This window comes from Colossoma macropomum, unplaced genomic scaffold, assembly GCF_904425465.1.
Source record: "Colossoma macropomum unplaced genomic scaffold, Colossoma_macropomum, whole genome shotgun sequence".
Classification (NCBI taxonomy): Eukaryota; Metazoa; Chordata; class Actinopteri; order Characiformes; family Serrasalmidae; genus Colossoma; species Colossoma macropomum.
In genome coordinates, this window is record NW_023494784.1 from 9,266,343 (window position 1) to 9,279,162 (window position 12,820).

Consider the following 12,820-nt stretch of genomic DNA (forward strand, 5'->3'; position numbering starts at 1 on the left):
AGACAAGCTAACATGGCTAATGCATGGTTTCAGAGCTGACCTGCATAATCTTACAGCGGTCTGATTCATTAACGTGCTAAGTTGCTATTTGATTGGCATGTCTGGGGCAGAATAACAATGATTCACACCGGGAGTCATTTAAAACATTGTCGGAAAAAGAATCTAAGTCCCTTTGTCGTTTGTTGAGTCATTTCCTTCAATTTTGTCCGCGAGGAGTGGAGATGAAAAGGGAGGATATTCACGTCTTTAAATTGGATGCATTCAATTTGAAAGGCTTAATTTCAGAACTCGATCTGAATAACCGATAACTTCTTTTTGTTGTCGGAGGTTAATAAAAGATTTAGCTGCCTGGACGGCCGGTTTGATTAACAGCCTGTTCATCTGTCGGAGATTGACAGCCATTATCTCCTCCTGATCACAGAGACAATGGAGGCTATTCATAAAAGTTAGCTTGACCTTTCACAGCCACTTTATATGCATGAATTCAGTCATTTAGAAGGGTCAGTTTTCTGCTCACGATAGCAGCAAAAGTACAAGGAAGGCTGGAGATTTTAAGCGAGTGGACTATTTGTAGAGATGTCGGGGAATTTGGAGTGCATATGGATTATTTCTGTGGCTAATTGTGGTCAGTTTTGTCTCACGTCACAATACTATTGATCGCTTGACCTTCTTGGGATCTGCTTGCCATGTAAATATGGATTGTGACAGTTATAGTGGTACTTTTGGTCAGAAGACCATAAACTCAGAGTGCTGCAGGTTCACTATCATTAGCGTGGAACACGTTTTTCCATTTTATGGGGGTGAATCACTTTTTACCGGATTATATCACCATGGCAACTTTTGATGCACACCAAACCTCCTCTATGGCAGGATAAATTTAGGGTTTTGGATTATAAACCGCCCTGCGACCAATCAGGGCTGAGCTTCTGACTCTCCTTCTGGCAGAGGTGGACCCCTCCGTCACATTTGGGTCTTTTTTTTTTTCCCTCTGTGTAAACTGTGGCATTGATTACAATAAAATATCTTGTCAGGTATGGTTTGTTTTGTGGGACAAGATTAATACAATGTGAGATTAATCTGTTTTTATAGCATGGGATTAATGTAATCTGGGTTTATTTCTACAGGTAATTTTATAGCATTGAGATAGATGTAATAATCCGACCTGGGATTATTTCTATAGTTTGTTTTATAGCACAGTATTGATATAAACCAGGGTTATTTCTACAGCTTGTATTATAGCACGAAACTGTAGAAATAACCCCAGATTATATTAATCCCATGCTGTAAAATGAACCATAGAAGTAACCCCAGATTATATTAATCCCATGTTATAAAGCAAACTCTAGAAATAACTCCAGAATATATCGATCCCATGCTGTAAAACAAATGATGGAAATAACTCCATCATATTAATCCTGTGCCATAAAACAAACCATAGAAATAACTCTGTTATATTAATCCTGTGCTATAAAATGAACCATAGAAATATCCCCAGATTATATTAATTCTGTGCTTAAACCATAGAAATAACCCCAGATTACATTAATCCCATGCTATAAAACAAACCGTAGAAGTAACCTCAGATTATATGAATCCTGTGCCGTAAAACAAATTGTAGAAATAACCCCAAATTGTATTAATCCTGTGCTATAAAATTAACCATAAAAAATAACCCAGATTATATGAATCCCGTGCTATGAAATGAAAAATAGAAATAACCCCAGATTATTCTTAAGGCATAGTAATGATCTTAATAATCTGTGCGAATATGACTGATATGAGAACACAACTTATAATTACATTACCCCACCTTCATGAGAAATATAACTGGGCTTTTGATTGGATTAAAGAAATAATGAATGAATGAAAATGAATGATAATGAATGCTAGTCAGAATGTTTCTGTAATTGCAGAAGGTGCACGATGCTGGATCTTAGTGCTTCACATTCAGATAAACATACATGCGCCAGGCAGTGAATGCATAAAAGCCCATTGTAGCATCATTTCATTTCAGCCTCAATGAGGGCTCATTGCTCTGGCCGCCTTTTGTTTCTGCCAAACGAAGTGACCATCCAAAATGAGTTTACAGTCATTTGGCTAAATAGAACTGTTGGCTGTCAGGGCCAAACCTGCTCCAGCGGCTTTCTGTGGAGACTGAAACTGCAGCTCAATGAACCACAGCCTGAAAGCTCCCACTGATGTCCACTGCAAAATCTGGATTCTGGTCCTGCTGAATAATAATACCAGATTGCATGATGAAATGCCTTCTTTTCATCTTCTGCATGACCGCCTCCTGCTGCATATGGTTATGACTTTCTCAATGTTTTTTTTTTTTCTCTGTCTCATTCAGACGGGTGACGTGTAAAAACTTCATTAAATCCTTCATTAAAGTGTCTTGAATAAATCCTGAGGTCACGGAGGAACAGCGTCTTTTTCCAGATAGTAGTTTTTTAGGATACACAAAAGATTTGAGTGAATACGGAGCTGATTTGCTGGCCTGCGAGCCTGTTGGGGAAATTCTTTAATTTGAACTTCTATTAAAATCCACCAGAGTAAGTCAACAGTTGCGGTTTTCCTTGGAGCGTCCCCCCAGGGTTATCTGGAATCAATTTTCCGAAACCTATGTTATTCGGAGGATGATGTCATGGCGAAAGCCTGCAGTTGGAGTTCAGAGGATTGTAACTTTTGGCTCTGGAGCACATTTCCAAGCATTTAGTCCAAACTCATTTTCATCCACCCAGTGAGTGAGTGTCACACATGGATCGGGTTAGCTGTAGAATGGAGGGGGTGGAGGGGTGGGGGGTGGGGGTGCACGCAGAGAGAGATTCCAGCACCTGCAATCCATCCCCACGCTGCTTTGTCTCGCCGAAAAGCTTTCCCCTGCGACTTGGCTGGATCTGAGTCCGTGTCGATTAAAAGCGCTGTTGGAATAATAGGCCCTGCTCGCCCTGGACGCTAGCCTGTCCACCCTAGTAGGCCTTTGATTCCCTACTGTGTACGTCAGTAAGTACAGTATAGTGGTGTAACAGTGTGTTCATGCATTGTAATGCATTGATGTGAAGCTGGATCCAACTGCATCTAATGTAAAATATTCATAATAAGAGTCATAATAATAATAATAATAATAATAATAATAAGAAGAAGAATATTTCGTTTTTTCAAACTAATTTCAAAATCAATATTATGTTGACATACAAAATCAAAATTTCAGGAAAATATTGTTGTAATTATCATTATTGCACACACAAATTGAATTTGAGAGGTCATTATTTTGACATGCTAAATCAAAATTTTGAGAAAAATAAGTCATTAGACTTGCTTAGTCTGAATTTTGAGAAAAAAAGGCAATTATTTTGACATGCTAAATCAAAAAATTTAAGAAGTCATTATTTTGACATGTCAAATTAATTTTTTCAGAAAATAAGTTATTGTTTGGGCAAACTAATTTAAAAATCTGAGATGTCATTATTTCAACATGCTAAATCAAAATTTCAGGAAAATAATTATTGCACAAACAAATTGAAAACTTGGAGAGGTCTTTATTTTAACATGCTAAATCAAAAATTTTAGATAATAAGCCATTATTTTGACATAGTATGTCAAAATTTTAAGAACTTATTATTTTGACATAATGAAAATTTTCAGAATGTGTAATTTTGGCAGACTAATTCCAATTTTTGTAATTTGAGATGTCATTATTTCAACAAACTGTACTAACATTTTTGAGAAAATAAGTCGTGCAATATACTAAATTAAAATGTTGACATACTTATGACAGAAATGGAGATGAATAAAAAAGCTTAAATGATTTGTTTTCTACTCTGCCTGGTGGGAATTGATTTCAACAGGTTTCTGTTCTGTTTCTGTATGAAAGTTTTTATCCTTCATAAAGTGGTGAGGGCAAAATCAGGCACTTTAAAAAGTGGTGAGGGCTCTTTAAAAAGTGTTTTTTTTTGTCTCTCATCTACTTGGTGGAAATGTACTGTATGTTTGTTTGTGTGCTCCAAACTGCTACTAGAGATTTTTAAAAGATAACCCTTTCAGAAAGTGGTGGGGAGGTCAAATTCTGTGTCCCCAACACAAATGACGCATATTATTGTTTTAGTTGTCTATATTTCATGTAATGTTTGTTTATGTGATGCATGTTAATATCACCTTTAGGGGGCAGCAGTGAGTAATGTTTGTTTATGTGATGTATGTTAATATCACCTTTAGGGGGCAGCAGTGAGTAATGTTTGTTTATGTGATGTATGTTAATATCACCTTTAGAGGGCAGCGGTGAGTAATGTTTGTTTAGGTGATGTATGTTAATATCACCTTTAGGGGGCAGCAGTGAGTAATGTTTGTTTATGTGATGTATGTTAATATCACCTTTAGAGGGCAGCGGTGAGTAATGTTTGTTTAGGTGATGTATGTTAATATCACCTTTAGAGGACAGCGGTGAGTAATGTTTGTTTAGGTGATGTATGTTAATATCACCTTTAGAGGGCAGCGGTGAGCGACATTTGTTTATTTGATGTTTGTTAATATCACCTTTAGAGGGCAGCAGTGAATAATGTTTGTTTATTTGATGTTTGTTAATAACGCCTTTAGAGGGCGGTGGTGAGTGATGTTTGTTTATGTGATGTTTGTTAATAACACCTTTAGAGGGCAGCAGTGAGCGACATTTGTTTATTTGATGTTTGTTAATATCACCTTTAGAGGGCAGCGGTGAGTAATGTTTGTTTATGTGATGTATGTTAATAACACCTTTAGAGGGCGGAGGTGAGTAATGTTTGTTTATTTGATGTTTGTTAATATCACCTTTAGAGGGCAGCAGCGAGTAATGTTTGTTTGTTTGAGCTCAAGCTGTTTCTGGTGGGAACTCGGGTGGGAAATGAGATATCTAATCAGTTCACCTGGCCAGTTTAGGTTTGTAGTAGCCGTGTACACTGAGCAAATAAACACAACTAATGTGTTAATCACAGTTATTTATATGGAAAACAATTGTCAGCTATAATTTACTGATGGAGACAGGCTTAGTCACACAGTGGACCTGTTGCTTCAGAGACTAAGCCTGAATATCATGCTGGCGCGTGCTGGCATTGTTCAGAGGAAGGTGTTTGGCATTGAGAATGTAAATGTATGTTATATCATGCGTGTAAAGATTGTGCTGGGGACTGCAGAGAGAGAGAGAGCGAGAGATTTCCTGGCCCAGCATCCTTTGTGCTTGCCTGCTCCTCGTTCTCCAAGCCCCCAGGCTGTCATCCCTACTGCTCTGTAAATACACTGCATATCAAAGAGCTCTCTCTTTCTCTCTCTTTCTCTCTCTCTCTCTCTCTCTCTCTGTTTCCACACAGCACTCAACCCTCTGACTGCGGACATATGCACCGTAGATATGTTTTTTTCTCCAGTCTGAAACATCAAAGGTAATTGCCTTCGAATTGCGTTGCGCTTCCTTTTTTCCTCTTCACTTTTTCATGGCTCATCCGGCGAGTCGTTTGCTGTGATGTTGTCTGTATCGTACTCAGGATCGTGTATTTGCACACACCCTGTCGAGTAACATTGGGTGAATAATGTTGTGCTTGTATTGAGCCAGATTACATTTTTGATGGAAATGAGTCTCCTTAACGTCTCTCTGCACGTCCCCTAGTGGTCATTCCACCTGCAGAATGGAAATCGGCATTTTTAAAATTTAAAATTTAAAATTTTCTCTCCTCTTTCAGATAAAGTCAAAACACATAGAAAATAAGTCGTTATTTTAACATGCCAAACCAAAAGTTTTAAAGGTCATTCTTTCGACATGCTTAGTCAGAAGTCTGAGAAAATACATCATATCAAAATGCTAAATCAACATTTTAGAAAAAAAGTGTTTCAACATAGATTAACATAAATTTTGAGATGTCATTATTTCAGCACAGTGAATCAACATTTAAAGAAATTGTCATTATTTCCACCTGCTCAGTCGAAATTTAGAGAAAATAAGTCATTATTTCAACCTGCTCAGTCAGAATTTTGAGAAAATAAGTCATTATTTCAACATGCTTAATCAAAATTTAAAGAAAATAAGTCATTATTTCAACCTCCTCAATCGAAATGTAGAGGAAACAAGTCATTATTTTGACCTGCTCAATCGAAATTTTGAGAAAATAAGTAATTGTTTTGACATGCTCAATCAAAATGTAGAGAAAATAAATCATTATCTTAACATATTAAATCAAAATTTAGAGAAAATAAGTAATTGTTTCGACATAGTAAATCAAAATCTTGAGATTTCATTATTTCAGCACAGTTAATCAACATTCATAGGAAATGTCATTATTTCAACACGTCCAGTTGAAATTTGGAAAAAATAAGTCATTCTTTCAAGACACTTCATCCAAATTTTGACAATGCTTCAGAAAGTGGTGGGGAGGTCAAAATCTGACATTTTAAAAAGTGGTGGGGACCCCAGTGTCCCCAACATACCTCACCCCTATGACTGTTTTTATGGCCTGTATTCCATGACTGGGTAAACAGTTCTTCCAGACACCTTTGTGTATTCAGTGATGTGTATTAGCTGAGCTGTTAGTGAGCAATGAGAGGCGAGAATCTCCTGCTGTTCTCACCTCTCCACAAAGACGGCCGTGCAGAGACAAAACCAAGAACTGCAGCTTTCTACACATCACAAGATTGTGTAAACTGCCAGAGAAAAAATTGCATTAAAGCATAATAAATCACTTAAAATGTGTTTACAATGTGTATACAAGTATACCATGCATAACTATATGCGGAGTTCAACTGAGGGACCTCAAAAACAGGTGGAAACTGCATTTTTTTGATAAGCGGTTAATCAAGGCGTATAGACGCGATTTTCACTGACGGCAGAATCTCTGCATTCCAGTTTGTAATTGGCTCTGAAAGATTTCTCAGGTGCTTATTACTGTACATTAATGTGGAGAACCCAATTCAATTACACCAGCACCATTCACCCACAGAATCTATTCATTACAGAACACTTTATAGTCTTTTTTCTTTTTTGCCCTGCCGTTCTCACCCCAGTAAGCACATGCTGTTTAATGAGAGGTCAGCAGCCAACGTTTGAACATTTGCCCATTTATCCCCCCCGTTTCCCATTAATGGTGGAGTTTAGTCTTCATTACTGGGCTTAGTCGTTCTTGCATGTCTGTGCACGTTTGGCTGGTGCTGAGCGGTTTAAATGGTGAAGTTACCTTGGTTTGTGCTTCTCATGGTGTCCAACCGAAATGAAACTTTTTTATATATATAAATATATTATAAATTTGAAATATTTTTGGATGAAATTTTTATGCCTGCCTGTTCCTCAATCCAGTATTAGCAGCTTGAATTGGTATTCTGGTACGCAGGGTGGTGATGTGCACCTTTTGTTGGATTGAACAAGTTGGTGAAGAAGTCTAGCCATTCACTCACAGTGCAAACCAAAGCTCAATCTCATTTGGCTCACTTGCGGTCCTCACTTGCAAGTGCTGACCAGGACCACGAGGCCATGAGGTGTACCATTTCTCTATGTGGACCCTTACCTAAACTCCTTTTGATGCATTACCAACATGCAAGGAAGGACATACAGTTATGTGCAAAAGTTTGGCGCCCCTGGTCAAATTACGTTTTTTTACATTTTTCTAGGCGAAAATAATTGAACACATCCTCTACAGAGAAGGCACTTCTGCACACATTGGAAAACGTAAAACATAAAATGTGGTCTGTGCGAATGTTACGGCACTTTTCATATTTTATGTTTTGTTTTGTTAAATATGTTAACCACAATGAATAGAAATTATGCACTATGTTTGTTCCCTGTGCAGGTTGTGTTCACTTATTTTCACTTATAGAAGCACCAAAACATGTAATTTGACCAGAGTGTTAAATTTTTTTCATACGACTTCATTCAGGGTTGAGCTAAAATGGATTTGTTTATTAATTTACCACAGCATTATGCTTGTAATCTGTATTGAGCCACTGTACATCAGCAAATTAGCACAGAAAAAGCACAAGACTAGCAAAACATAGCTGCGTATGGCACATGCATTGCCTGAGTGGTTCACATGTCTATCCCAAATGCACGCTTTTAAACCTAGCACCCTTGAGATCTCTTTCCATCTTTACATCAGTGCATTGTTGACATCACTAAAGCGCAAACTTTGAGGAGGACCGCAGTGCTTAGGGTGCCATTTTCAATGTGGGAATAATCAAGAGTGGAAATGGAGATCGAGGAAAACATCTCTGAACAAGAGGAGGTTGTGGCAAGAGCTGGTTCATACATTAAAAACATTAAAATAAAAGTTTTGTATATTAGACAAGAGTAGGCCCTGTTTAGGCTTTTCTTCAGGGTCCAGAATACTAACTGCTGTTCAAAAGAGGCAATAGGAGTTAGATATTATAGTAATTTTGAGGGCAGTCGTGGGGTGAAGGTTATGGAACCAGCCTTGTGACCGGAAGGTCGCCGGTTCGATCCCTTGAGTCGACAGTACGTGACTGAAGTGCCCTTGGGCAAGGCACCTAACCCCAAACTGCTCCTCAGGCACCATGGATAGGGGCTGCCCACCACCACGGGCAAGTGTGCTCACTGCCACCTAGTGTGCGTGTGTGCATTCACTAGTGTGTATGTGGGTGTTTCACTGCACTAATGGGTTAAAATGCAGAGGTGGAATTTCCCTATTGTGGGACTAATAAGGGTAACTTGATTTTTGACCTTATCACCCAGACTAGGCCTTTTTATGGGTTTTCTTCAGAGTTCAAAATACTACACAGACTTAAACTTGAGCATTAGGAAATGCATATAATAATTAGAGATAATTTTAGCCCAGCCCTTGCTGCGAGGTATTTCAGGACCCCCATGGCCCATGCAGACTGTGCAAAGTTTGGGGGCTTATTTGGGTGAAGGATTAGCATGTAGGACCGGTGGTTGCAGGGAGCAGCAGGAGGCTCCAGATGGAAAGTGAAGGCTGGGATTGTCGTCCAGACACGTGCTAACCCATGCTGCCACACCGCTCTCGCCTTGGCGCCGTCGGATCCGGCGGAGCGGTAAACTCTTGACTTTGTCTGCCCTCGAATGCTCCTTGAGCCCCGCTGTTATTGCCCATCTCCCGCTCTCTCTGGAGCAGATTACCGTATGCTAATTCTCCCCTGAGATTCAAGGCCCCGTGCCTCAGTCTGTCAGTGTGTGCAATAGAACCGTCTGCGTGGGCCGCACTCTGGATTCGATTGAATCATCCATGCCAGCCGAGTGAGGACGTGCAGAAGGCTCTTTATTCTGAAATGAAGAGATCCTGTAATCTATTTTAGATGAGCTTCTTCTACAGCTATGATGGGTTTGCAGAGGCTGCACAAACAGCAGGGCCCAAACTTTCCCCTGCTGCTCAGCCAGAACCCTGCAGCTATTGGCTGACTGAGGCACAAGACTTTTTGACTAACGCTTGCAAGAACCAATCGTGGAACGCTGCTAGCATCATTACTGTGACTCTGATGGATAAATTGCAGCAACTTTCAGTCTGTTCGATGTGTGTGTGGCATTTCGCTGCTGTGGCAATGAGTTTTTTAGCCTGTGGCTGCAACTCTTCACTGTATTCCTTCACGGGTCCCATAACTGATGTGCCAGACCATTAAGCTTCATTTAATATTCTATTTCAATAGCTATTTGAACACCATTAGTGGCCTGTGATTTGGTCAATTGCATTTACTGCCATTAACCTCAAGGCAGGCTTTGCCTTCCTATCAGCCTTTACTATGAGACAGGAATAAAGATGTGCTTAATATCTCGCATCACACTTTTCACCTTTTGGCTTCAATTCAGTCAGTTTGGTGGACACGGTTTTGTTTATTAGATGTGAAGCTCCTCACAAAGTTTGCTGTTGCATTGCCTTACAATTCCTACATTGGCCATATCGCATATAAAGCAGCCGTGTCAGTAAAGCTCACTGAACTGAACTGATCTGAGCCGAATTTAGAAACATGTACCTTCTCGCAAAATAACTGAGCTATAATTTCCTCTGATATTCAACCTGTGCTTGCTTGATTGCAAATCAGGCTAATAAACAGCTCTGGTGAACATCACCATCGTAATAAGAGCTTGTTCCGTGCCCCGTGTCATCGGATAAGGTCTTATTCAGAGGAGTGTTTTCAACACTAGACTGTGATCAAACTTTTTTTTTAGATGCCAAACACCTCATGGACCTGGATTATCAGCTCCTTAATCACTGACCTGCATTTAACAGGCTAAATATTCTCCACTAGGGGGAGATGTTAGTGCACAAGCTTTTGTGTGCATCATTGAAAGGGAGGAAACTGGTATGCCAGCTGAAGTATATTTAAGTATATTTAAGTATATTTACACTGTGGGACAGATTTACTAAGAGAGACGCTAATTACTAAGAGTCTGCCGACACTTTGCGCTGGTGGAGGTGGCCAGTTAAGCAGGTTATCTGCTAAGAACTTCGACTCAAGTGCTTTTTGTCTGAAAGCTTATTTCCACCAGGAGAAAAAAAATACTTCTGTTTCTTGTTTAAACTGTGGCCAATTAGGTTGAGGACTTATTCCCTCATGATTTGGATGTTCAGTTCATTAAAGAATGGCTGTGACATTTCAGCTTTAGTAAAGCAGGGAATCCAGAGCCAAAGAGTTTCAATATGTGCTTTTAACAAACGTTTGAAAAGAAAACTGTCAAATCAATTATATAGGCAAAATGTGCTCTTTGACTGTGTTGTAAAGTTAATTCAAAGTACTATGAAATAAGACAAGAATAAGATAAGATTTTCTTTGTGGTTAAACAGTTGTGAATCAGTATTTACTATCAGTCTTGGTAAATTGGAGTAGTAAATTGGAATAACTAGAATTGTGTAAATATAGTGGTTGTGCAGCTTAAGCAATTTGAGAATCATCGCTATGGTGTTGCCAGGTGATTGCTATAGTTATTTTATATGGTTGCTAAGATGTTAATAGATAGTTGCTGTGGTGTCCCAGGTGGTTGCTTAAATGTGTGTGTGTGTGTGTGTTTATATATATATATATATATATATTTATATATATATATATATATATATATATTGTCTCCTCCATTGTTCTCCACTATGGGTAGCTGTTAGCGCACAAGTAGCTTTTGTGTGCATCATTGAAAGGGAGGAAACTGGTATGCCAGATGAAGCTCACAAGTATGTTTACACTATTGGGCAGATTTACTAAGAGAAGCACTAATTACCAACAGTCTACTGACGCTTTGCACTGGTGGAGGTTGCCAGTTTAGTAGGTTATCTGCTAAGAACTTTGGCTCAAGTGCTTTTTGACTGTGAAGGTTTGATGTCAATTAAAGGTGCTTTTTGTAGAACCATATGTCCGTGAACCATTTAGGAACCTTTATTTTCAGAGTAGAGTTTCACATCAATCACACTTTGTGCTTGTTTTCTACTGTCCTCCTTAAAAAAGCATCTAGCTGGTCTGTGATTTTGATGAAAGGCATCAAAGTCTATTACCAGCGTGAGGATTTGGCAGGATTGCCATTAGCCTTGTCTCTGTGACCAATTGTCCGTCTGTCTTCTCTTTGCGCGTTGTGTGTTTGCGGGCGGGCCGGGTGTTGTGTTTCAGCGCGGCTCCTGGCTGGGAAAGACGCGGCAGGATTAGGCAGCTGTCCCGCACCTGACACGGGTGATCATTCCAATCACTGCGAGGCCACGGCTCAGATAGCGATGACAAATACCAATAGCGCACTGGTAATATGATCATAGCGCTCGCAGCGGGAAGACGAGCCTTCAGAGTGACGCCCAAAACGGCCTTCGACAAGGGGGTCTGACCACTGCCTGTCTGAACCCCCACAAAGCAGAGCTGGTCTGCAAACAGAGGGAGAGAGACGGAGGGAGAAGTTAGTAGAGACAGAGAGGTGGGACATAGACTTAGAGAAAGAGTGAGTGAGAGAGAATAGATGTAAAGGTAAAATATAGAATAGAGAGAACACAAGAAGAGAGAAAGGGAAAATATAGAAAAATAGAATATAGAAAAACAAAGCAGGTAGATAGATAGATAGATAGATAGAATAAAGGGAAAATATAGAATAGACAAAGACAACTCAAAGAGAGAGGGAGACAGAGAGAGATAGACCAATCTGAGAGAGACGGATTTAGTAGAAATTAATACAGAGAGAGAGAGAGAGAGAGAGAGATAAAGAGACATATACAACATACACACAGAGACGTAGTCTGCTAGAGAAGTTAGTAAAGGGAGGTATAGATGTTTGACATCACTGTAGATCAGTATGTCCATGCTGTAAAACCTCTCTGAGTTAAATTAACAGATAAAGATCTCTGACCAGGACAGAAGCAACTTGGAGATTTAGAACCGAGATGGGACGGGCGCTTCACATGCGTTCTCCATGCTGAAGAACCCGTGGAAGAACCTACCGAGAAGCTCAGCCTCTGCAGCCGCGATCCCGGAGTCCCCCTCGTCTCGGACTGAGGTACCCGCTCCGCCGTGGAGCTCGCTAACTCTCTAATTTGTCCGTCGTCTTTCAGTGCGTCTCTCTCCTCAGGAGGAGCCAACAGGCTTTAGCGCGTCCTGCTTGATTTACGTCGCGTCCCGGCGAGAGCCAGCCACGCTGAGTGAAATATCTGCTCTCTGCTGCGGCCGTTCCAGAGACATTATGATGTCCAAAGTGTCACAGCGGTGTTTTTCTCTCTGATGATGGCAGCGAATAAATCTCAGCGCTACAGAATTCTCTGAATGGGGAGTCTAATTCTTTCTGCTTTATGGTGTAGTGCTGTTGAAGCAGAGGTCTGGGAAAAACAGCCATTGTTGCGTTTACATTTACATTTATATTTACGGCATTTGGCGGGCACTCTTA

General features: G+C 39.9%; 1 protein-coding gene across 2 annotated transcripts in view; it reads left to right on the forward strand.

Moving 5' to 3' along the window:
- znf385b (zinc finger protein 385B) overlaps positions 1 to 12,820 on the forward strand; it is a 178,364-nt gene that overhangs the window by 20,123 nt on the left and 145,421 nt on the right. Inside the window, exon 1 of one of the 2 annotated variants that reach the window (XM_036577383.1) lies at positions 12,328 to 12,436. The exons of the other annotated variant lie outside the window; for it this stretch is intronic. The gene's annotated coding sequence lies outside the window, so the exon portion shown is untranslated. Of the gene's footprint in view, positions 1 to 12,327; positions 12,437 to 12,820 lie in introns of those variants that run through there. 2 annotated transcript variants of the gene reach the window in all.